The sequence below is a fragment of the Schistocerca serialis genome, chromosome 4 (assembly GCF_023864345.2).
Source record: "Schistocerca serialis cubense isolate TAMUIC-IGC-003099 chromosome 4, iqSchSeri2.2, whole genome shotgun sequence".
Classification (NCBI taxonomy): domain Eukaryota; kingdom Metazoa; phylum Arthropoda; class Insecta; order Orthoptera; family Acrididae; genus Schistocerca; species Schistocerca serialis.
In genome coordinates, this window is record NC_064641.1 from 430,738,443 (window position 1) to 430,766,092 (window position 27,650).

General features: G+C 42.4%; 1 long non-coding RNA gene across 1 annotated transcript in view; it reads left to right on the forward strand.

The window, feature by feature from the left end:
- LOC126474006 (uncharacterized) overlaps nucleotides 1-27,650 on the forward strand; it is a 398,394-nt gene that overhangs the window by 246,880 nt on the left and 123,864 nt on the right. Inside the window, exon 2 of the long non-coding RNA XR_007586554.1 lies at nucleotides 25,236-25,293. This is a non-coding gene — a long non-coding RNA (uncharacterized LOC126474006). The remainder of the gene's footprint in view (nucleotides 1-25,235; nucleotides 25,294-27,650) is intronic.

The following is a 27,650-nucleotide window of genomic DNA, read 5'->3' on the forward strand; positions in this document are numbered from 1 at the left end:
AGGACAATCACAAGCCTAAAAGCGTGTAGGAAGTTAGAAAGACACTTGTAATACTAAGTAGAAATCACAGACGTATTAAAATTGTTACTTTTTTTTATAAAATAATGCAAGTTGCAGGAGCAGCTGCCATTTTAAAGAAAATGGTAAGTGGTACAAATATACCGTAACTGGTGAAAAGTTACGTTGATTGACTATATTGTAAATGCGAAAGCAGTTTTGTTACGATTGCACGACTCAACCGCTGAACCAATTGAGATGAAATTTGTTGTGGAGATAGCTTGAACGCTTAGAAAGAGCACAGGCTATCTTAGAAAGTGTGTAATACAAGATATTTATTGGTTTGAAGAATATAACGTGAAATGTGGAAAAATAATTCCTCTTCGAAAAAATTATTTACTCTTCGACTTTTGAACTTGATCACGTTTGTGGATATTCTTTTATCATTGTTATGTTTTATATAATACGATTCAACGTAATGAATACAAAACTTATACAACACTCAACGTGTTTAATCCGTAGTTCTTTACTAATATCAGTCACAAGCCTGTCGCATTCTAGCCGCTTAGTGCCAAGCGTCTTCTATAGCTTCTAAGACGCCTGAAAGACTCAAAACACCGACGAATTCTACATGATGTATGGCAAACACAGAGACGTTGTGCTTATACATGCAGAACGTGGGAGGCTTTTAGTGAGACTATTTGTGATTATGGCATACAAGTGCAGCCGCGGGGAACAGACAGAATCGTGAAGGAAGCTGATGTGGCTACAAGGTCAAATGACATAAAATTTGCAGTGCAAGGAACTATAAATTATTTATTATCTTCCTTTGTCAGTTTAACGCTGCTTAATAATTTTAGGAAGTCCTCATTTTATTTTAGTGTCAATTTTGGTTAGGTTTGCGGATCCTTGATCACGGAGTCCAGGATTTGATTCGAAGCCGGGTCGGATTTTCTTCTCTTCGTAAGGGTATGTGTGTTTTCTGATTTTAGCACTGTCGATCCGCAAATCGCCGAAGTGGGATCACAAAAAGAGACTTGCACCAAGCGGCCGAACAACCTGGGCGGCTTCTTCTGGCCAGTAAAACCATATGCATATTTCATTTGACTTTAGTGACGTGCGAGCGCAGCGGCGGGTAACAGCTAGTTCGTTTCACGTTTCGCAATAAGATCAGCAACAATGGCCCTAAACGCAAATAACTCCTGAATATTTTAGGTGTAGTTTCCGAATTTGTGCAGACTCAACAATCACACAAGTTTCTAACTTACTGAATTCTTCCCGTTAACGCATTCATACGAGCACATCTATGATTTTATCACATTCGATATGCAAGTAGATCCTTGACTTCAGAGCTTTATGTTACGTAGACTACGTCCATTATTGCACAACTCACATTTATCAGTGAATTGATAACATCCCTTTATCCTGCGATGTAACATTGGTGGACCCTTTTAGTCTGGTAGCTCCACGCATAGCTTATCGTGAGATAGATAAGCCTCGACATTGAACTCAACCAGTATTCCTAGCAGTACGGCGCCGATTTACACAGACAATACGATGTGCAAAAGACATAGCATAGTTTACACTGCACATCTCATTAGTGTTTGGCTGTCTTCCATCCTGTTCAAGTTGCTTATCGTTGACTTACGCTTAGAACTACTGCGACACATGAAACATACCATCATGTCCCAGATCCACTTTGACTGGAACTACCCCAGTTTCCGGATCCGTACCCGATTATCAAAATTATCAGTGCACCACCTACTAGTATTTTCTTCAGTTTCAGTTTACAAACTACTTTCATATAGCGAAAGAAAATACCTACAGTGCAACCTCTACACCACGTATTCTTGGATCTTAATGGCAACACTACACTAATATTTGCGTAGGTTATTACAAAATCACAGCTCCAGTCGTGCACGATTACTTGAGAACCGGTTTCTACCCTTAGCAGAATTTCAAATACAACTGAACAAGAGCGTTCGCGTCTTGATTGTGCCTAGCGAAATTATGTGAAGCACTGTTGCATGTTGTCAGAAGGTAATTTACTCATTAGTTTTTACAGCTTATTCGCCTGTTATAAACGGTGTTATACGCCCTTACGTAATTCAAATAATTCGTTTCAGTATTTTGACACTGCTGGTACGAGATTAGCACTTTGCTCTAAATTAAGAGACAGAATTGCTCAGTATGGTTTCAGGGGTAATTTTTGGCCAGTGCGTAATATATATCGCATAAGGTATGTGTGCAATGCGTCGCACCGAAACGTGAGGACACCAGGGAACGGTGACAATCTAGATTAGGCAAGAGCTTTAGGAACATAGGGTTTCCTATTGGAGGTCCATCAATGCCGCCAGTGCAGTGAGCATGCTTCAGAGATCATCGTTTGATGGAAGACAAACGTTGTCTGTCTCCTGGAACTGGGACTTTCGCTGCTGTGATAACGTAAGAAACCTCATTCTCAGTAAGAGCTACGTGTCGATTGAGTGAGTGGCTGTCAGGGAGAAAGAGTAACAGTGGCCCTCAACTACACTGAGTTTTATCAGGTACGTAAGTTCTGCCTGAGTCATATTTTACTTCCTCACCAGTGCCTTAAGTGCGCCAGCACAGTAACTTACCGTGTTCGGACAGAGGGCTGGCTACAGTCTCTATTAAAATATATATATATATATATATATATATATATATATATATATATATATATATATATATAAATAAACTAAACGATGAACTTGAGGAAGAGACCAAACCACGAGAACGATGATACGTATGAAACAAGTACAAAATTGTTCAGGGGAATTCAGAAATACAGAAATTCAAATCGCTGCGGAATGAAGTAAATGGGAAGTGCTGTGAAGCTAATGTGAAATGGCAACATGAGAAATGTCAAGAAATCGGGAAAGAAATGATTGTCGGAAGGATGGAATCAGCATATACAAAAGTCAGAACAGCCTTCGGTGAAATTAAAAGCAAGTGCGGTAACATTAAGAGTGCAGAGATACTTCCACTGTTAAATGCAGAGGAGAGAGAGGATGTGTGGAAAGAACGCACTGAAGGCAGGGAAGGGATGGGGGATCCAAAATTTAAAAGGTCTGTGGACCACTTAATACTGAATAAGACGGAAGGAATGGATAACACTCCATCGAAATTTCTAAAATCATTGGGAGAGGTGGGCAACGTAATGAATGTTCATGTTGGTGTGCCGAATGTACCCTTTTTTTAGTATTAGTCTGACGAAATACCAGCTGACTTTTCTGAAAACATAATCCATACAAATCCGAATACTGCAAATGCCGGTAAGTGCGAGAATTATCGCACAGTCGGCTTATCAGGTCATCCATCCAAGTTGCTGACGAGAATAATATGCAGAAGAATGCAAAAGAAAATTAATGATCTGTTTGGCTTTAAGAAAGGTAAAGGCATCAGAGAGGCAATTCAGACGCTGCAGTTGATACTGGAAGGAAGACTAAAGAAAAATAAAGACACATTCCTAGAATCTGTCGACCTGCAAAAGGCGTTCAACAATGTCAAATAGTGCAAAATGTTAGAAATTATGAGAAAATAGGGATAAGCTATAGACAAAGACTGGTAAAATATAATATTCAAGGACTACGAAGGAACAATAAGAGTAGGACACCAAGAACGAAGTGCTCTGTTTAAGAAGGGCATAAGACAGGGATGTACTCTTCCGCCTCTACTCTTTAATCTAGATATTGAAGAAGCAATGACGGAAATAAAAGAAAGATTCAAGAACGGGATTAAAATTCTTGGTGCAAGGATAACTATGATAAGATTCGCTGAAGACATTGCCATCCTCAGTGAAAGTGAAGAAGAATTACACGATGTGTGAAATGGGGAGAACAGTCTTATTCGTACAGAACATGGACTGATATGGACTGAAAGTAAATCGAAGAAAGACGAAAGTAATGAGAAGTAGCAGATCCAGCGAGAAACCTAACATCAAGATTGGTGGCCACGAAGTAGATGAAGGAATTCTTCTGCGTAGGCAGCAAAGTAACCTATGATGGATGGAGCAAGGAGGACACAAAAGCAAACTAGCATTAGGAAAGAGGCCATTCTTGGCTAAGAGAAGTCTACTAGTATCAAACATAGGCCTTACTTTGAGGAAGAAATTTCTGAGAACGTATTTTTCGAGCACAGCATTGGATGTTAGTAAAACATGGACTGTTGGAAAACCGGAAAAGAAGAAAATCGAAGCATCTGAGATGTGCTATAGAAGAATGTTGAAAATTAGGTGGACTAACATGGTAAGGAACGAGTAGGTTTTGCACAGAATAGGAGGGGAAAGGGAAAACACTTACAAGAAGTAGGGACAAGATGATAGGATATCGGTTCGGGATTTTGTTTGCCCCAATAAGCCGGAGCAGCAATACTATACCCCCTTCTCGATGCACAGCACTGTCTCAGGTGAAGGTGGAGCCAAAATCGTCTGTAGAGTACTGTAAAGCACCTGTAATTTGCTATCGCCGGCTCGAAATATGCAAAGTCACGGGCTGGCGATCTGTTAGACGCGTCGCAATTACTCTCTAAGAGAGCCTTGCAATCTCAGCAGATTCCAGCTCCTGTCCGTCAGTCATATCACGGAGCAGTTTGACTCATTTGTACGACAGTGCGCACAAGGAGGTCAAACGTTAGGGTGACGGACCTGATATGAATAGGATTGTCCTCGGCACAGTGAGCTGTCTGAGATGACTGAGGTCTAAAGACTTCACCATAGGCTCACCAATCAAAACCAGTGCCAGTGCGAAGTCACGCTCAGTGCGAGTGCCCAAGTTCAACCACTCGTAACAAGCGTCATGTTCAGAATCTCGTCTCCAGACTGGAGTTTGAATCAGAAGCCCTCCTTCCATCAAAACTTGGTAAACTCCAAAAGTGGCACCAACGCAGCTGTACTCCCCCCCCCCCCCCCCAAGCAGCTTTCGTGTCAATCACGATCGCCATATCTCCCCTCTAGCCCACCTCTTCTACCTCCCAGCTAGTCCTAACCTAAGTTAATAATATCCTTTTCCCTGCTGGGGAAGTAGCCAGCTCGAGACTTTCAAATTTCGAAGCAGGCAGGGAAAGAAGTTATTCTCCCAACTTGTGTTACCCACAGCCACTGTAGGCAGCATATTTTGAGAGTTTTCGTTAAAGTGAACAACACATTTACCACTGAGTACATTGATGGGCTAACATTACAGCATGTAATGGGGGCATCGGCTAAACTAAGGGAGGTGCTTTTGTGTCAACATAGGCCATATCAGAGCCAATATAAATGTTGAGTTCCATCCTGAAATTGTTATGAAGGGACGAGGCTTCCCAAAAAACTCAGCAGGCAGAGGGACAACACCACCTGGTGGCTCCATCTGTAGCATTTGGTGCGGGACGAACTAGGAAAGTTTCGGATTTTTACGGATACCAGCCCCTAACACAACGGGCGTTTACAACAGTGTCGAAACGCCTTGGCCAGGTGACCCGCCTCCTCTCCTGTGCCCCTGTCCGTGCTGTGGCCAAAAACGCCTACCAGGTAGATCCAGGTAAGCAGGTTTTCTCCTGTTGGGCCGAAAGCATTGTTTGCACATCAGTGCAAGAAATTCTTGGAAGCCGCAATCTGTACCTGATAAGTGTTGTGAGATGTTCCTCTCCCTAACAGCTATAGGTGGTTTCCAATCTCCAAATGTCCAGTGCAAGATTTGTTGTTAAATAACCAAATCGGCTGCTTGTTCTCAACTGCAGAAAATACTATTCGAAGGAGAGCTGCTATAAAAATCCCGCATGCATAGACGATGTACATGCTTCTATCAGTACCTGCTCATGTCGATAACTTTCTGTCATCTCACAAAACATGATGCCTAGGGCGTAATACGAACAATAAAGAATACCCTTAAATATGAAAATAAGTGAGAAAGTGACTTGTCCTCTCTCGAGCTCACAACGCGAGAATACCCACACTTTAGTCATCCAGTATTTGACAATGAGAGCACTTAAACACTTGCAACAAAATTTACACATGATTTCAAACCTTTCCAAAACTTTTTGTCCAGACAACCCCCACAAAATGAAAGAAAAATTTTTTTACTTCATTTTCGCTATTCATGCAGTAAATCTGGGGCATGGAGCACGATGTTTTAATTTATTACTTCTTTACTACCAACTGTATTCGCGACAATTTTTTAGACAGTATCCATATACCACTTCATGTGCCAGAAAAATTATACTATTTTCCAGCCCTTATTTCAGGTGATACGACTTCATAATGACCGAGATGTGCTGCACCATGCATGACGTTTTAATTTAGTGTTGCTTTATTACTAATTCGCAGACAGTCGGCATATATACCACTGCATGTACATGCAAAATTACACTGCTGGCCATTAAAATTGCAACACCAAGAAGAAATGCAGATGATAAACGGGTATTTATTGGACAAATATATTATACTAGAACTGATATGTGAATTCATTTTCACGCAATTTGGGTGCAGAGATCCTCAGAAATCAGTACCCAGAACAACCACCTCTGGCCGTAATAACGGCCTTGATATGCCTGGGCATTGAGTCGAACAGAGCTTGGATGGCGTGTACAAGTACAGCTGCCCATGCAGCTTCAACAAGACACCACAGTTCATCAAGAGTAGTGACTGGCGTATTGTGATGAGCCAGTTGCTCGGCCACCATTGACCACACGTTTTCAATTGGTGAGAGATCTGGAAAATGTGCTGGCCAGGGCAGCAGTCGAACATTTTCTGTATCCAGAAAGGCCCGTACAGGACCAGCAACATGCGGTCGTGCATTATCCTGCTGAAATGTAGGGTTTCGCAGGGATCGAATGAAGGGTTGAGGCACGGGTCGTAACACATGTGAAATGTAACGTCCACTGTTCAAAGGGCCATCAGTGCGAACAAGACGTGACCGAGACGTGTAACCAATGGCACCCCATACCCTCACGCCGAGTGATACGCTAGTATGGTGATGACGAATACACGCTTCCATTGTGCGTTCACCGCCATGTCGCCAAACACGGATGCGACCATCACGATGCTGTAAACAGAACCTGGATTGATCCGAAAAAATGACGTTTTGCCATTCGTGCACCCAGGTTCGTCGTTGAGTACACCACCGCAGGCGCTCCTGCAGCGTCAAGGGTAACCGCGCCCATGGTCTCCGAGCTGATAGTCCATGCTGCTGCAAACGTCGTCGAACTGTTCATGCAGATGGTTGTTGTCTTGCAAACGTCCCCATCTGTTGACTCAGCGATCGAGACATGGCTGCACGATCCGTTACAGCCATGCGGATAAGATGCCTGTCATCTCGACTGCTAGTGGTACGAGGCCGTTGGGACCCAGCACGGCGTTCCGCATTACCCTCCTGAAATCACCGATTCCACATTCTGCTAACAGTTATTGGATCACGACCAACACGAGCAGCAATGTCGCGATACGATAAACCGCAACCGCGATAGGCTACAATCCGACCTTTATCAAAGTCGGAAACGTGATGGTACGCATTTCTCCTCCTTACACGAGGCATCACCACAACCTTTCACCAGGCAACGCCGGTCAACTGCTGTTTGTGTATGAGAAAACGGTTGGAAACTATCCTCATGGCAGCACGTTGTAGGTGTCGCTACCTTGTGAATGCTCTGAAAAGTTAATCATTTGCATATCACAGCATCTTCTTCCTGTCGATTAAATTTCGCGTCTGTAGCACATCATCTTCGTGGCGTAGCAATTTTAATGGCCAGTAGTGTATATCATTGCATAGCTCATAGCTCAGGAGATACGACGTCATGAACATTAAGATCCATGAAAATGAAACTGCAAGACTTAAGGGGGAGGAGCAGATTAACAGAGAAAGAGGGATGAGGAGAGACGGGGACAGAGAATGGGGGTTGTCGGAAGGGGACAGAGAGAGGGGATAGGATATGGAATTAGAGGGGAGAGAAGATAGACAGATGGGGAAGGATCAGATGGAATGAAGGGGGAGGAGCAGATTAACAGAGAAAGAGGGAGGAGGAGATGAGGAGAGAGAGGGACAGAGAATGGGGGTTGTAGGAAGGGGACAGAGAGAGGGCATAGGAGATAAAATTAGAGGGGAGAGGAGATAGACAGATGGGGAAGGAGCAGATGGAATGAAGGCGGAGGATTAACAGAGGAAGAGGGAGGAGGAGGAGAGAGTGGGGGTTGTAGGAAGTGGGCAGAGAGAGGGGATGGTGGAGATGCACAGAGAATAAATACATACCTGGGCAACGCCAGGTACTCAGCTATTACTCCGATACAGTACTTTTGTGAGTATTTTTGACGCTTATCGTACTAGACTATTTCTGCGACAATTTTCATACCTCTCCACTCTTGCTTTAATCGTAAGTGTAGTAATTACTCGTAAATCGTTTTCACGAATTACATAAACGTCGGTCACGAGCTATTGTCGCTCTTGTTCTGCCTCTGTACCTGACGATCGCGAACGTTCCGCTGGAGTGTCTTTCGAGTTCAGTCAAGAACAGCCTCAACAGGTATTGTGAATAAGAACATAGTCTGGATAGGCAGTATTATTTTTTATTAATTATAAAATTGTAGAATTTCGCCTTTTGATCATTTTTAAGCACGTATCTTTCGTTTACAGCTTCATTTTACAGTACAATGTATCGCTGATACATGTAGACAGGATAACATCTTACCCCTGTGCGTATGAGGCACAAAAACAATATACTACTGCACGTGACTACGTCTATTATCCGACACAAAACTTTTTCAAACTCAGAAAAGAATGTTCTGTTCTCCTGTCATCTTCTTGCACCGTATCCTCAACTTCAGTTAGCCAAATTCCTCATGATCAAAATGGTTCAAATGGCTCCGAGCACTATGGGACTTAACGTCTGAGGTCATCAGTCCCCTAGAACTTAGAACTACTTAAACCTAACTAACCTAAAGACATCACACACATCCATGCCCGAGGCAGGATTCCAACCTGCGACCGTAGCGGTCGAGCGGTTCCAGACAGTAGCGCCTAGAACCGCTCGGCCACCCCGGCCGGCCCTAATGATCAGTTATATTTTCCAAGCATTGATTTCATCTTATCGCTTCAGTTTCTGCCTAAATTAAGCAATTACAGTTTGCATCTATAATCGTTGTGCTCCTTGTTCTGAACTTCCTAAAGTAACTGTTTTTAGCAATTTCATCCTACAAAATTATCGTACAGGCGATATAGATCTCGTTGTTGTGAGCAGTTACATATCTATCACCATCACCATCAAGTCTTCATAAAAACTGTAGTAGAGGGGAAAAAGACGAGAAATTCTGAAGACAGAAATTGCCTTGTATGTTAATTTCCGACCTCAATGCAACATAAGAGTTTGCTTTTCAAAAATATGACACTACCCGCAGCTTGAAATAGTGTGGAATATGCAGGTAGCAAAATGGTTCAAATGGCTCTGAGCACTATGCGACTTAATTCTGAGGTCATCAGTCGCCTAAACTTAGAACTAATTAAACCTAACGAACCTATGGACATCATACACATCCATGCCCGAGGCAGGATTCGAACCTGCGACCGTACCAGTCGCCCGGCTCCAGACTGCAGCGCCTAGAACCGCACGGTCACTCCGGCCGGCTGTAGGTAGCTAAATAACTGCTAGATATTGACGGGCAGACAGACAGTGGGAGAGAGAGGGAGAGAGAGATGGCGAAGCAAAACGTCTAGTTTTTGTATTTAACAGTGGTGATCTGTATAAGAAAGGGAATATGTGAACGTGAATGATATCGCTTCGCGGACAACGCATAATTGTCCCTTAGTTAGTGACTGCTGGATGGGTACCTCCAGAAAATAGCTCAGCTGTAGACGTTTTGTCACAGACATGTTGTACATGGTCAAAATACGCGTCTTGACGACTGTAGTTGGCTCCCTCTGGCAGCGTAGCTAGTGTCCCAGGCGCGCTATTATTAGCACAGAAAACGAAACAAGTTGTACTGTGAGTCAGCACTGCGACGAGTTGGTACGCCCTTCTAAAACACCAACTATTCTGTACTAAGACACGTCTTGTAATAAACGGTAGTTTTCTCGCTTCCAGACCATTTACGGTCACTAAGGTAGTAGGTACTTTTACCTTCATTCGCTTGATGTCCTTTTTATTCGTTCTCACCTTTTCAGTAACATTTAGCAACCGTCTTTAAGCTGCTGTCAATGACCACACTTGCCGGCCAAAGTGGCCGTGCGGTTAAAGGCGCTGCAGTCTGGAACCGCAAGACCGCTATGGTCGCAGGTTCGAATCCTGCCTCGGGCATGGATGTTTGTGATGTCCTTAGGTTAGTTAGGTTTAACTAGTTCTAAGTTCTAGGGGACTAATGACCTCAGCAGTTGAGTCCCATAGTGCTCAGAGCCATTTGAACCATTTGACCACACTTGCTCCGCAACGCTATCATGTAGCAAGTATTATATGTGAATTATTATTGTATGTGATATTGGTTTCGTATGTGGTTCTGATTTCCGTGGTAAGCTTGACGAAAAGCAGAAAGCCGACGCAAGCTATTCGCTGCTGTTCACTCAATTTGTTCGAATGCTAGGAGCACTTGCCGACATTGTGTTCATGTAATTTAGAAGTGAAAATACGTATACGGAGTGCGGATCTATATCTAGATGTAAACCTTGCCAGCTACTGCAAAGAGCACGGTGGAGGGTGCTTCGTCCGAATAGTATCGATTTTCTGTCCTATTCCATTTGAGTATGAAGCGTGAGAAAAGTGACTGTTTGCCTCTAGACGCAAACTAATTGCTCGAATTTTATTCTCAAGGTCCCTTTGCGAGATACACGATAGTGGCAGCGTAATGGTCGCACAATCAAATAAATGTTTTCAAAATTTATCCAGCAATGTTTCACGAGAACTCCATCTTTCTTCCAGGAATTTCCTGATTCCGACATTTCAGCCTACAAGCGCGCCTATGAATTCGTTCGAGATACGAGAGATGGAACGTAAATAGTGGCAACTACTTATTCACAACCGATACAAAAGATTTGCATGTTTTCACCTGTTACTGTCCTTAAAGTAGTCACCAGCGTTATGTAGAACCCGTTGCCAGCGATGTGGGATGCGTAGTATACCGTTAGCAGAGACTGTTCTGTTGACGGTGCGAATGGAGCGGTCTACTACCCGTCGAATCTCTGGAACGGTTGTGAAGAGAATGCCACGAAGTGGTTCCTTGATCTTCGGGATCAAATCAAAGTCGCAAGGACTTAAGTCGCACTACTGTTCGTTTTTGGATCATCACCTGCGACCAGCTTTGCGAAACAAGCGGTGACACTTTCTGCGCAACCCACCAATCATTTTGCACGACAATGCGCGGGCGCGTACAGCGCAAGCTGTGGCTGCTCTGTTCGGCCGATGGGACTGGGAAGTACTGTGCCATCCACCATACTCCCCGGGCTTAGGTCCTTGTGACTTTGATTTGATTTCGGCGTTGAAGGAACCACTTAGTAGAATTCACTGCAGAACTGTTCCAGAGTTTCGTTAGGCAGTAGACCGCTCCATTCGCAACATCAACAGGACAGGCTCTATTAACGGTATACTACGCCTTCCACATCGCTACCAACGGATTCTACACAACGCTGGTGACTACTATGAAGGACATTAACAGGTTCAAACATGTAACTCTTTTGTATCGGTTGTGAATAAGTAGTTGGCACTATGCGTACATAGTCATGTCCGATTAATGAGGACTCCAAACACTTGTACTATGTGTAGAACTGATAACACAAGTGTCATGTATGCGACTGCTCGGCGCTGTACCTTTACCAGTACTGATTTTACGTGATGGTACCACTTCACACCACTGCTTAAAATTACCGTTAAATGGAAGATGCCTCTGAAAAGTCTGATGAGTGGTACCAGTAAATATAGGAAACAAGAGTTACGAATAAAATACCTTTACTGGCCTTCATAGTAATCACCATGAGTTACATTACACATCTGACATTGGTTGTAAATACGGCGGAAACTGTCAGCAAACGCTTGTTGTGGAATCGCTCGAAGCACCGTGACCACGCGGTGCTGGATATTCGCATCATTACAGGAAATAAGGACTGGTGCTACCAGTAAGATGCGGAGAGCAAGCGACGGTCTATGGCATGCTGCTCATCGTCTTTCTCGCCCCTCAAAAGAAAGTCGGCTGACAGAATCCAAGATGAGAAGATGGTGATCGGAAGATCTTGATCCATCATGAATTTCTACCCGACAGAGATAGGAAAGACGAGGAACACCATGTCACCGATTGCCATGCCACTGACCGTCTCTTGGCCTCCGTATCTTGCTGGTAGCACCAGGTCTCATCTCCCATAACGATGCGGATACCCAGCAGCGCGTGACCACCGTGCTTGGAGCGATTCGACAAGAAGCGTATGCTGACAGTTTCCGACAGCTCTACAACCGATGTCAGAAGTGTAGCGTAACTAATGGTCATTAATATGAAGTCGATCCCACAAGAAGCGTTTGCTGACAGTTTAAAACGGCTTTACAACTGACTTCAGAAGTTCTGTGTAACTAACGGTGTTTACTTTGAAGGTCAGTAAAAATATTTTGCTAACACCTCTTGTTTCCTTTATTTTCTGAGACCATTCCTCGAACTTTTCAGTCGCGCCTTGTACGTTTACGATGTGACGTGGTAGTAACCGGTAATATTGTGATCGGATGATGTGGGGTTTTTGTTGCAGACATTATCTTACATTTTTCACATTTAAACAGAGGTGCCATTTATTTCGCCATATGGAAATTTCGTCCCATTCCTGCATTTCATGTGATCGTCATCGACGATACTTTCCTTTAGCATCGTCAGCCAACAATCTTGTAATATTGTTGATCTTATCTGTTGAATCATTTACGCATGTTGGGAATATGAAAGGACCTGTTAACGCTCTTTGAGGGAAGACTAGACTTTTGGTTCCGTAGAACATTTGCTGTCGAGTGTAACGTACTGTGCTCTATTACATCTGCATCTGCATCATACTCCACAAGCCACGTAATGGTGAGTGGCGGAGGGTACTTTTTGTATCACTAAATGAGCCTTCTGACCCTGTTGCACTACCGAATAGCGCGTGGGAAGAATGAGTGTCGGTAAGCCTCTGTATTGCCTTGAATTTCTCTAATTTTCTCCTCACGTCATTACACGAGATGTATGTAGGGGGAAGTAATATGTTCACCGACTTTTCTGGGAAAGTGTTCTCTCGAAATTTCCATAGTAAATCTCATCCTGATGCTTAACGCCTTTGTTGTAACAGTTGTACACTTTAGTCTCTATTCTTGTGACTTTTTCTGTTTGATGAGAGCACTTTTGCTCAGACGTTTTTCACCCATGGTGTGATTACATGTAATCCTATGTAATTTTTTGTTCTGATGAAGACTGTTCTAGTGCATCCGAAACCATGGTCAATTTGGCAATAATTTTGTACATCCAATAATTGAATTTGCAGTTCTTTGAACAGCAAATAGTTCGTAAATCCTAATTTAATTACTTTTTGTGACTACTTAGTAAGTAGAGAACACTTGTGTTTGATTGAGAGGGTATGCCAAAAGCTGCTTTATAGACTAGCTAAATGTGTACAAATACGTTTTCAAATTTGTATATCTGATGTGCAAGAGCTACACTGATATTCTGTTTTTAGATACTGGTACTAGAAATGGCAAGGTGCTGTAGTGTGGTTGGCCGTAAAAGTAATTACATAGCTCATAAAGAAGCTGTCAGCACATTTTCTTTACCAGTTGATGAGGAACTAAAGAACAAGTGGCTAAGAAAAATTCGCACCGATTTCTTAAAGCTAAAGAAACCAGTAATATGCAAAAAACATTTTATTGAAAAGTGCATGATGAAGACAGAAAAGTTTGTAGTTGATGGAGAAAGAAAGACATTTGAAAGATGATATCCCTAGTTGAAACCAAAAGCAGTGCCTTCAATTTTTCCAAATTTACCAGAACACTTGACAACAGCTGGACCCTCTGGACCCTCGTGTGGAAGAGTCTGTAGTGTAGAACGTGACAATCTTGAGAAAGCAGTGGCAAGAAGATTACAGGCAATAACAGGTACAAATCGCTATTAAAAATTTGGGGGGGACATAAGCATGCATTTGATAGAATATTGAAATATGTTGAATCAGTAGTGTCTGAAGGAGAAAATTTAAACAAGTGTTTGATGGTTGAAAGTATAGTGAAAGTGCTAGAAGATAAATTTTCGGGTGATACATGTTCACAGCTGCAGCTGATCGTTGAGAAAATTCAGTTCCTAACAAAAAATGGCAACAGTGGTAGATATTGTGGGAACACAATATTACTTGCAACTTCTATGTGTTTTCATTCACCCTGAGCATACACAATTGTGCACAATATTGGTTACCTATATTTGACACATCCATTCACTGTCAGGAAGCTGATATGTAAAATCAATTTATATAGTACAAATGTAGAAGGCATTTTGAAAGTTCATGAACTTGTGGTAAAGGCGCTCCTCGACGAAATTTACATTTAGCCTTGTTTGATATTTGAAGGTGGTACAGGTGCTCTCTGATAAGGAAGCTGAAATATCCATCCCAAATTCCTTCGTAACAGAATATGACCGTGGAGAGTTGACAATTCCCACTGAAACTCCTGTTACAGTGACAAGCCTTGGTTGCTTTATGCTGAAAGCAACATTAGATTTGTATTCAGGTAGTTTCATTGGTGATTCACATCAACTTTCTGTCGTGCAAAAAATTTGTTGCTTAAAGCAGGAGAGCTGTGATCTTACTAAGGCTGACTTAAGTGATGTTTGCAAATTTCAGACAACTTTGGAGGATGTAGTGCAAAATATTATCTTCAGATACTGTAAAGTAGTGGTAAACAGTCTCACTAAGAACGTCAATGAGTCTGTAATCAGTAATAAATGAACATAGAATATTTTTGTGTACATTTTTTTTTTAATTTGTTAACTCACTGTACAAGTGGTGAACTGGTGAACTGTCTACTTTTAATTAGTATGTGGCAAAATAAATACAGTTTTCTAACACAGTCACTATACTTCCCAGCACAAAATGAATTTTATAGCTAGGAAGGTAATGCTGAACAGGCATAAAGCGTGAAAAATGTCAATGACAGGTATAAATAAAGTATTATACTACTTTAAAAATCGTGAGATGTAAATGTATTACATTACTTTTAAAAATCACGGAACGTGTAGTTTTTCAACAAGTTGCTTTCTAACTAGGAAATACACTTCTTTTAAAAAACGGTTTTTTCCTCTTGTCGTTAACGATAAGCTTTTAACTCAAATTTTGACGAAGTTTCTCCTAAGGAAAGACAGAAGATTCAACTTTAAGGGTTGTACGTTTGACTTGTACAGTTTTTCGGTTAGTTCATTTAATATTCGCAGCTGAATACTTCAGTTCCTCAGTGTGTGAGTGAAATTTAGTCGTAAGAAAGAATCTGAAGTACAATGTTTCACATAAAATATGCTATACTGAGATATAAAACTAAAAAAACATTTATGAACTTTTTTATGCCTACATGCTCTCTTTCTCTATCCCCCCTCCATAAGTCTGCTTGTGTGTGTGTGTGTGTGTGTGTGTGTGTGTGTGTGTGTGTGTGTGTGTGTGTGAGAGAGAGAGAGAGAGAGAGAGAGAGAGAGGGAGAGAGAGAGAAGCTGGATGCGAGGGAGATTGAATTTGAAATCTAGCGTTTTGCTAGGAATTGACTACGATAGCATTAGTGACTTTTATGACAAGCTTTAGATGTAAATTTTGAAAGATCTGCTAAGGAGAGATAGGAGATTTGTGTGTTTGTTTGACTTGTACACTTTTTGGAAGTTGTTCATTTAATGTTTTTGAGGTGAACACGCTGTGTATGTAGTGGTATTTAGTGGTATTTAGTGGTGACGCACAATCTGAAGCACAATATATCACATAAATTTTGTTGTTGTGAAGTATAAAACAAATATTTATAAACAAAGGTTTGTGTGTGTGTGTGTGTGTGTGTGTGTGTGTGTGTGTGTGTGTGCTGAATTTCTGTGGCTAAACAGAATTTGAGGTAAAAGTACAGTTTAGGTGTTGGCAGTTTTTACAAGACATGATGGTGCCAACATTATGATAAATGACGGGTAACAAAGACCGATATTCTACTTGTTAATAAATATGACTGCTGTTCATTTAACTCGCAGTAATTTAAGCTGTGCTGTTTGGTTCCTGCCTTAATGCAACCTCGAAAATCGTCATATATTCTTAGAAAACAGTGAAGCATTTGTGACAAGCAAAACTGCAAATATGACTACCGTCTTTATTTCCCATCATTTTGTCAGAACATTACCTACATGTAATATCTTGTAAATACTGCCTACCTCTACATCGCACGTTAACCGAATGTGAAGTACGTTATACACTACAGTCCTGTTGCACTGAAATCTAAAAGAATTATGTATGAACGTATATTCGCAGTATATATTTCGTAAACCACATCAAATACTGACGAATCGATTCCACAGACCGAACGTGAGGAGAGGGGCTAGTGTAATTGGTTAATACAAACCATAAAAAAAATGCCCGGAAGTATGTTTTTTAACACAAACCTAGGTTTTTTTAAATCGAACCTCGTTAGTTTTGTTAGCACATCTGAACACATAAACAAATACGTAATCAGTGCCGTTTGTTGCATTGTAAAATGTTAATTACATCCGGCGATATTGTAACGTAAAGTTGACGCTTGAGTACCACTCCTACGCTGTTCGATCGTGTGTATCGGAGAGCACCGAATTATGTAGGGATCCAAAGGGAACGGTGATGGACCTTAGGTTCAGAAAAGACTGGAACAGCACACTATGTCCACATGCTAACAGCTTTTTATTGGTCTTTTTCACTGACGCACATGTACATTACCATGAGGGGTGAGGTACACGTACACACGTGGTTTCCGTTTTCAATTACGGAGTGGAATAGAGTGTGTCCCGACATGTCAGGCCAATAGATGTTCAATGTGGTGGCCATCATTTACTGCACACAATTGCAATCTCTGGCGTAATGAATGTCGTACACGCCGTAACGTAAAGTTGACGCTTGAGTACCACTCCTACGCTGTTCGATCGTGTGTATCGGAGAGCACCGAATTACGTAGGGATCCAAAGGGAACGGTTATGGACCTTAGGTTCAGAAGAGACTGGAACAGCACATTATGTCCACATGCTAACACCTTTTTATTGGTCTTTTTCACTGACGCACATGTACATTACCATGAGGGGTGAGGTACACGTACACACGTGGTTTCCGTTTTCAATTACGGAGTGGAATAGAGTGTGTCCCGACATGTCAGGCCAATAGATGTTCAACGTGGTGGCCATCATTTGCTGCACACAATTGCAATCTCTGGCGTAATGAATGTCGTACACGCTGCAGTACATCTGGTGTAATGTCGCCGCAGGCTGCAACAATACGTTGTTTCATATCCTCTGGGGTTGTAGGCACATCACGGTACACACGGTACATGATGGCCACCACATTGAACATCTATTGGCCTGACATGTCGGGAGCATGAGTAATCACTTCAAAGTTGTTATCACGAAGAAACTGTTGCGTAACGTTAGCTCGATGTGCGGGTGCGTTGTCTTGGTGAAACAACACACATGCAGCCCTTCCCGGACGTTTTTGTTGCATTGCAGGAAGGAGTTTGTTCTTCAAAACATTTTCGTAGGATGCACCTGTTACCGTAGTGCCCTTTGGAACGCAATGGGTAAGGATTACGCCCTCGCTGTCCCAGAACATGGAAACCATCATTTTTTCTGCACTGGCGGTTACCCGAAATTTTTTTGGTGACGGTGAATCTGTGTACTTCCATTGAGCCGACTGGCGCTTTGTTTCTGGATTGAAAAATGGCATCCACGTCTCATCCATTGTCACAACCGACGAAAAGAAAGTCCCATTCGTGCTGTCGTTGCGCGTCAACATTGCTTGGAAACATGCCACACGGGCAGCCATGTGGTCGTCCGTCAGCATTCGTGGCACCCACCTGGATGACACTTTTCGCATTTTCAGGTCGTCATGCAGGATTGTGCGCACAGAACCCACAGAAATTTCAACTCTGGAGGCGATCTGTTCAACAGTCATTCGGCGATCCCCCAAAACTATTCTCTCCACTTTCTCGATCATGTCGTCAGACTGGCTTGTGCGAGCCCGAGGTTGTTTCGGTTTGTTGTCACACGATGTTCTGCCTTCATTAAACTGTCGCACCCACGAACGCACTTTCGACACATCCATAACTCCATCACCACATGTCTCCTTCAACTGTCGATGAATTTCAATTGGTTTCACACCACGCAAATTCAGAAAACGAATGATTGCACGCTGTTCAAGTAAGGGAAACGTCGCCATTTTAAGTATTTAAAACAGTTCTCATTCTCGCCGCTGGCGGTAAAATTCCATCTGCTGTATGGTGCTGCCATCTCTGGGACGTATTGGCAATGAACGCGGCCTCATTTTAAAACAATGCGCATGTTTCTATCTCTTTCCAGTCTGGAGAAGAAAAAATCGGAGGCCTTAGAACTTGAATGCACCTCGTACTGCGAGGATCTTGGACAAAGTTTGTAGACGATAATTCTTCAAGTAAAATATTCCATACCACTTACTTTCATATAAGAAATTGGCCACTTCTTTTTCACACATTTTTAAACGATGATCCTACAGTTCCATTTTGGGCATTTTCTTTAAGTTTTTGCTTCTCAGGCTGCTGTTTTGGGATGTCGGTTTAACTGACATTTTGCAAAGGAACCTCGGCCCCGTTTGAATTACGAGGGGCGTTTAATAAGTAAAGCAACACGTCTTTGTCTAAAAGCAGGTTGCTGTTATTCAGGATTCCAGTAAACCACATTACTCCCCAGTCTTTTAGCTAGAAAACCTTATTTTTCAACATAATCTTTGCACAGTGTACTGACCTTACGTCATCTTACTGAGAGGGCCTGTATGCTCGCATGGTACCACTCTACCGGTCGACGTCGGAGTCAACACCTTCTATCTGTCTGGCTCATTGAAGGATGCACTCCATGGGAGCAGTACGTGGTTGATGGGGAGGTTATTGTTGCAACAATAACCTCCCCATCAACCACGTACTGCTCCCGTGGAGTGCATCCTTCAATGAGCCAGACAGATAGAAGTCGTAAAGTACGATATCCGGGCTGTTGGTTGGATGAGGAAGATCAGTCCAGTGATAATTTGTGAGCTCCTCTCGGGTGCGCAAACTTGTGTTGTCAAGGATAAGGAGAAGATCGTTTGCATTTTTGTGGTGAAGAACACCATGTAGCCGTTTCTGCGATTCCTTGAGGGTAGCCCAACACACTTCAAAGTTGATCGTTGGGCTATAAGCGAGTACATTAAACAGAAGAGCCTCTTTACCGCCCAGAAGCCCAATCACTTTACCGGCTGAGAGTGCTGCTTTAAACTTTTTCTTGGAATGGAGGTGATATGGCTCCACTCCATGGATTGCCGTTTTGTTGCTATTTCTAAATGATGACGCCATGTTTCGTCGCCGTGACGATGTTCGAAAAAAAATAAAGAGAGAGAGAGAGAGAAAAGAAACTTTCTCCGTCAGCCTCGTAACGCACAAGCACTTCATCAGGGATGGTCCTCCGTTGGTCTTAATCGTCTTTTTTTAGGCGAAGAGGAACCCAGCGGGCACATACCTTTGAGTACTGCAAATGGTGGACGAATGTGTCAGCACTACCAGCAGAGACGTCCAGTTATGCAGCGAGAAGTTGGATTATGATCCGTTTATCACCTCGAATGAGAGTGTCCATACGTTTCAACAGTTCAGGAGTCACAGCTGTATGCTGCGGCCAGCACGTGGGAGATCGGACAGGTTTGTGCGTCCATATTGCGATGATGACAGACACCTCGCTCAACGATTCAACGTGCTTTTGTTCACTGCCAGGTTTTCGTAGGTATCCTGCAAGCGTCTAGCAATACCTGCGACGCTCTGTTCTTGCGCTAAAAGAAACTCAGTGTCACCTGTCGGCTTGGAATTCATCTCCGTTAAAGACGCCATTTGAAGGCTTACCTACAGCGCCGCCAAGTATCTGATCTTTATGAAACAATAATGGATGAAGTGGGAATATTCCAAAATATCCAACGAACTCCGAATTTTTTCAACCAAAACTGGCCGAGAAAAGAAAATGTGTTGCGTTTCTTACGGAATAATTCTCGTATGCAGTGCGTTTCTTAACTTTTTAAAATAAAAGGGCAGACATTTTATAATGCATCCCAATTCTGTGTCAATTATATTCTTGTAGTACAGGCCCACAGCTTCTACAATTTTTTTAAAGGAAGATGAAATCCAGTTGTGTATGATATTCTTTTGGCAATGAACCGTCTGAAAAAAATTACAAGTCTATCAATTTGAATGAAATCGACATAATTCGATTTGTATAAGAATCCATGTAAACAAAACCATTCTGTGGACAAAGTTACCACTTAACTTTGGTTGTTGTTCAAAATTTAGCAGCAACGCAATCTCTGTACTAGATTGAGTAATTACCTGCTTGCCTTAATACTGATGGTCGGTGATGAAGACACTTCCCAGATTGTGTCTCATATGCTTATGTTTACCCTAAGCCAAAGCTTCTGCTCCATGCAGAAGGAGATAATGTTCAAAGAAGCATATTGTTGCAAAAGCTGTCACACATTCTGTGACAGCTTATTTAGTGGGACTGCAGTCTAGAGATGTAGTTAAGCTTGATACTTGTCATGCTTAAGTCAAAGCGAGCACATAGGAAAGCTGCTGCCTGGGCCACGAGGAGAATAGCTGGTTAGATAATGGTTTACCGCGATGGAGAGGGTGGCTGGCCGCTCGCCCGGTGACGAGAGCCCTGGAAAAGCTGGACACACAGAATTCGACCAGTTCCTGGAAATGTTTGTCAAGACGCCTTGCGACTCCTGTAGTTGCTGTGCAACCATGGAACCACAGCAGTTCTGGGAACTCCGGCTCTGTTTTGCGGGTCCTAAATGGAAGTGTGTCGGCAGCTGCCAAGTGTTACAGTAATAGTTGCGGTTCCCAGGCCACAGCTATAAAGGGAAATTCATGTGGGTAAAGCAAGAGAGGCAGCGGAAGTAGCAGGAATCTGAGTGACCAGTGACAGCTGTGGCTGTTTATGAGACACCTAATCAAAAGCGGGCAGAGGCCACGATTTGTTCATCGGGGTATAGGAGTGAAAAGAGTAGGAAGGCAGTGGGTGTAATTGTGTAGTGGTGACAGCGGCGTGCGAAGTTGGAAGCAGCCTGGAGGGCGAGGGTGGGGCCTCGGCGAGGACCACTGGAGAACGGAGAGGCACAGCGCTCACTGTCAGAGGTAAACCACCTTACAAAACTCTCTGCAGTTTCATTTATGTTTGGGCGCAAATAACACTAATCGGTCAAAGACTCGAGGGCTTGTAGTTTACAGGTTTTACTAGCTGTCGGGAAGGACTGGAAGTTTCTAAGGGTGCAACAGGGACTGGTTTAAAACTTATTTGTTATAGTGCAAAGAAGGAGCGTTTATTAGACAGCATGGACACAGCGATTAGAGGAGACTTTACTTGTCAAAGTGTAAAAGGTTTGAAATGGTTATTTAAGGATGTGAATATTTATTGCTATAACCTTTCAGCAGCTAATCTCCCCACCTGGAAGTGTTGAATGACCTATGCGCGTCTTTCGTTTTCAGTGTCGCCGTAATGTTTGTGCGATGATAGGCAATATTTATGTGTGATGTCTGTATTTCTACATTGGTTTCCCTACACTTCGACAATCCTTATGAACGAACGCAGAGCCTTCGCAACTCTTCAGATGGGCCAATGATTTTCGTTTAAAATAACATCACTTGCCTCAAGGGGTGAACCTTGCATTGTGAGCGCTGGCGACCGAAAATAGCGTTATCGATTTTGGAAGAGTTGGTATTAAAGACTGCCGACAGTAATTAACATGATTCGAGTAGTATAGTTAAGCGAGGGACCATTGCGATTCTTTATCCATCGTGTGTGATAATTGTTTTCTATCATGGATTTTATAGCATTTCATGTAAGTTCACAATACAATTCACGTAAGTATTGATGTACTGATCCGAGATCACTGCTCCGTAGTTGTATGAACATTGTTGATCACCGTCTATTTCTTTATGCCGTTATTATAACGTTCTACGATGTCTCTTCGGGAAGTAGAGTTGGTAATTATGGCAGTATTATGATTAAGAACTGATGGTTTATCACGGAGACATATTGAGGTCCATTTTTTTGTGTTGTCTTTAATTATACCCTACTGCAAACTACTGCCAGGACTAATCAAATTTACAAAATTTGTTGATTTGGGGCTCCGTGGCTGTCGCTTGTTGTATGAATGATTTAACCTTTGTTTCATCCCTCAGTATTTTTTTAGTGTTTAGTTTCGCCTGTCAGCCATTTTCTTGCTCTATGTCCAACGTGATGACATGTCATTATAAGACGTTTCGAAGGTAACTCAAAACAAAATCTTATATTTTTGCGTTATTTATGGTGCGCTCGAGAATAATGATTTATCACTTTTCGAGTAGATCTCCGCAAGACTCAAGTTACAAACTGCTTGAATTCCCGCAGAGGAGAACTAGTGTGGGACTGGAAGCGTCCGCGACCACCTGCTCACCCCGTGTGTGCCACCTCTTCATCAGTACGAAGTCTCTCGCCTTGCAGTGCTCCTCCGAGTCGTCCAAAACTCTGCAAATTGTTCGGGGAAATGCCTGTCGGGGTTAGTGAATGCGGAAGGCGCTCAGATTTTCAACTCTGCTATCATCGCAATAACTTTACTGTTCTGTGCCAGCGTTTTTCAACACGTACACGACGCTAATCCGGCGTTTCATTAGGAGCATGCACACCAGTTAAATGCTACTGGGGCTATTTTTTGATTCTTCGTTACGGATTTGCTGTTTTTATTCGAGTCACTCTCTAATGTAAACTTTGACAGTGCCTGAGTACCGTAACTGGTCGCAAAGTATGTACAATAAATGACGATACTGCGCAGGTGAGATGGAATGGTGATTATGCCCTTCTTACAATGTGAAAGGCTTCGTTGGAATCAACCGATATTATACTTTTTGAAGCTTAGCATTTCCCGATCATCACTATCACAGGTGAATGGCACCAGAAAACATCGATTTTGATGTAGTGTCACAGAATATTCCGAAACGGGTTTCGTTTCGTGACTGAAATGCAAGTGATCCATATTTTTGCGTAGACCGGCATTACTCGTATAATAAAGCTTATCACCTAGACAGTTTTTACGTATTCTGTATAGAATTTCATTTGTGATCTCTTCGGGCACTCCAATGAAATTGAAATCATGGCCTACTTCGCCGCTGATTCATAATTTGATACTGCACACTTTGTGGGAAGAATCTTAATTCAGTTCACGTAGGAAAACACATTTGGACATTAGTTAGCTTTCTGTTCACGCACACACACAATATCTGTTGATAGAAGTATTCTGGAAAAGTACAGTCTCATCTAATGAAATAATTCTTTTGTTTTATTTTATCCCTTAAAGTAGCTTTTAATTCACCTTTCAGTAACATACAACGTTCCCTTCGAAAGTAAGATCTCACCGTTTATTCTTTTTAAAGAAAAACTAACTGTAATTAAGTAAGTAGAGGGGTGGCGAAGCGGTTAAAGGCGCTTCAGTCTGGAACCGCGCGACCGCTACGGTCGCAGGTTCGAATCCTGCCTCGGGCATGGATGTGTGTGATGTCCTTAGGTTAGTTAGGTTTAAGTAGTTCTATGTTCTAGGGGACTGATGACCTTAGAAGTTAAGTCCCATAGTGCTCAGAGCCATGTAAGTAGAATTTCCATTTTTCATACTATACCAAATAAAGCATTTAGATATAATAAAAAAAAGTGAAAGAGCAGAGGTTACGCAAATATATTTCGTTTGACTACCAGCTAATTACATATATCTATGACATGAAATTAAAAGTGTATTTAAAACGATACCACATTCATTTTTTCGTGAGATACCTACTATTACCTATCTAATTACGAACGACCTCCCTTACATTAAATGATAATTTCTGAGATAATTTCAATCACCATCGTTATTTTTTAATATTATAAATTATTTTTCGTTAGTTTACTTTCATATGTATGTAATGTTTTGGAAATGTGTAAAATACATTTAAAGAAGCTAGATGCAGTAAATTAATGGAAATATAATCTCCTGCGTCGTCTAAATCTCTCCGTCAAATGTGGCGTATTACGTTATCTCAGTTTATCACTTAAACACAGATTTTAAATCTTCTCTGCTAGACTTGATTACTACCGATTATTCTTTTCACTCCACATGTTCAGACATTATGTGCAAGTGACATTAAATCTGAACTCGAAGCACTGTGAACACTGGTTTTATTACCAGTAGGTGACGTTCTCTTTATTGAATCTTGTGACTGTTAACTCACTTCAGAGCTAACTGATCCCTGTTTAGTTTGTAATTACTATATAGACTTTGCATTCCTCGAAATCGTTTAAATACTAGTGTGTAATACTTAACTATTTTCTTTTTGGCTTCGTTCTATTGTCAGTAACTGCTTTGTGATGCTCTTGCATTTTGCTAGAAAATTTTAATAGAACAATACATGTTAACAAGGTTATTTCTAGTACGATGCAGAAGTGTTGGCGAAGAGTCCTTACTTGTCTTCAGTGCCGTCCCGATGTCTCTGCATGCGATTTCCGTATTTCTGGGGCCATGAAGAGAGAGACATCCGTGAGCGTCGATTTGCCTCGGGAGAAGATGTGCATCCCTGAACACCGTCATGATTCCATGGGCAACCACAAACCATATGATCTTCACCAACTGAGGTGGCGCAGTGGTTAGCAAACTGAACTTGCATTTGGGAGGACAACGGTTCAAACCAAGGTCCGACCATCCTGATTTACGTTTTCCGTGATTTCCTTAAATCGCTTCAGGCGAATGCCGGGATGGTTCCTTTGGAAGGCTACCACCGACTTCCCTCCCTATCCTCCCCTCATTTGATGAGACCAATGACATCGCTGTTTGGTCCCCTCCCCCAAACTAACCAACCAACCAATGACCTTCTTGTCCCACAGTAGGATTAATGTATTAACACTTACGGAAATTAATTTTGAAGTAATAAACAATTTACTTAGCTTTTGTCCATCTTTCTCGTTCTTATGCGGTTTTTAAATAATTGTTATAATTTTGTGAAAAATCATTTTATACCTCAACATTTTACTTTTCTCTTTATAGGGACTGTGGCACGGTACCCAGCCTCAATTAGGTGGAGTGTCTGAGGAATTTATCGGAGGTAAGATCACTGTACGAATACTTATTTATTGTCCTATAATGTCTGCACAATTTTGTTAAGTTATGAAGTTTGTTAGCTTGGGAAGGACAGAACACAAGGGAAAGGGGATGGCGGGCGGGAAAGCCAACTGGTGATCAATGATAAAACTTCAGAATTTATCGTTACTACCTGCAGCATAACTGAGAAAATTACTTTTTAAATAACAATATTTTCCGTCTTCGACAGTACTTATAATTTATGTTCCACAACTGATCAGTTTAGGCTGTTAATATATTTTCAGGCAGTAGTTGAGTTCACTAGGGCGGGACACCGAGCTGCCGAGTTGACAGTGTACGACGCGTAAGCGAAGTACTCTGCCGTGAAGTTCACGCACTTGTTGTGAAACCAGTTACAATATTAGTGTCTTTCTTGGAGTTGTATCAATGGCCTTCAAGCCACTTACGTCCATATTCGTGTTTCCAAGTGGTATACAAGATAGGAAACGGTGATAACACTTAAAAAATGTCATCCATTAAATTAAAAGTAAAGTTTCCGGACCTGTCGGAAATGTCTTCGTTGCATGTTTTGTTACACGTTACAGTCTGTATGTCACAGCGTAATATTAAAAATGTTTAAAGACTAAAATGGTTTGTGCCGTTTTGGGGGAGGAGACCAGACAGCGAGGTCATCGGTCTCGTCGGATTAGGAAAGGAAGTCGGTCGTGCCCTTTCGAAGGAACCATCCCGGCATTTGCACTAAAATGGGTATCCTTATAATGTGCCAGTAAAGTAGTAAAGTTCCTATAGTTCTCGTTAGACACCAGTAGGGTACGGAAAAATTGATCGTTGTAACCGAGCAAAACAACGGAAGTGGTGCGAGAAGCAACAGGAAGTCGGGGCGGCCTGCCCTGGTGAGATTCCGCAGACGACTGATTGAGTCGAGGCGGGGGCGTCCTCTGAGAATAAAATCTGCCTCAGCTAGAAGTACGCGGCAGAAGGCTCAGCGAATTTTAATGAGGGTGACGGCCGGGTGGGCTGAGTCAGGCGCACCGCGACCTGAATGCTCGGCTGCTGACTGCGTCGAGCGGGGGGGAGGTAGGGGAAGGGGATGAATCGTGCGCTGTGCGTTAAGGGCGGAAGCGGCTGAACCGTCGCCACGGCTCTGCGCAGGCCTCGTGCCGGCGCAGCCGACACACGGATACCGCCTGCGACCTCCGACCTTCGAGCTCCACCCACTGCGCATACGTGCAGCGTCTCATCCAACTCATCACGTCCATCAATATAATTTCTTAACACTAGCAAGGACAAGTGCATACAAACACACACGCACACACACACACACACACACACACACACACACACACACAGGCGCGCGCGAGCACAACACACACACAATCGTACGCACGTTCTGCACCTGTATTTTGTTGCATTATTCTGAATTTCAAGAGTGGTCTGATGTGGCTCTACACACTAATGTATCTCATTCAAGCCTCTCATTTCCCTATAATTTCTGCAAACTACATCCATATAAACCTACTTACAGCCTGCCTTACCATACATCCCTGCATTTGCAAACTGGTGATTACTTCATGTACATCTACATATACAGCTACATGATTACTCTACAATTCACAGTTAAGTGCCTGCCAGAGTATTCATCGAACCACCTTCAACTTACTTCTCTACCGTTTCACTCTCGAACAGCGCGTGGGGAAAAAGAACACCTAAATCTTTCCTTGTGAGCTCTGATTTCCCTTATTTTATTATGGTGCTCATTTCTTCGTGTATATGTGGGCGCCCCAGCAAACTATTTTCATACTCTGAAGGGAAATCATTTTGGGTATACAGCTTCAGCTGTATTTAGTCCTCTATTGTTGGATCACTACGGTTTGTGGCACTAAAAGCCATATCTTCAGGTGAACATTAGAGCGGGAAACCTTTGTACCCAACATTCGTTGTCCATCAGAACAAAACACCGCTAAAAGACGGGATGTCATACAATAAAGGAGAAAGCTGGTGATTGAAATCTCATGAGAAGGTCCTGCCACAGCAAAAAAACGCCTTTGTTTTAATGACTACCAGACCAATTGGTGTCTCATATCTGTGGCACTCTCTCCCCTATTTCGTGATATTACAAAAGACTTGCCTTCTTTGAATTTTTCCGATGTCCTCCGTTACTCCTACCTGATGCAGATCCCACAAAGCACAGAAGTACTCCAGAAGAGGTGGACAAACGTAGTCTAAGCAATCTCTTTACTAGACCTGTAACATTTTGTAGGTGTTCCACCCTAAACAGCAGTCTTTGATTTGCCTTCCCCCTAACATTACCTATGTGAATGTTCCAATTTAAGTTATACGTAGTAGTGATCTTTAAGCATT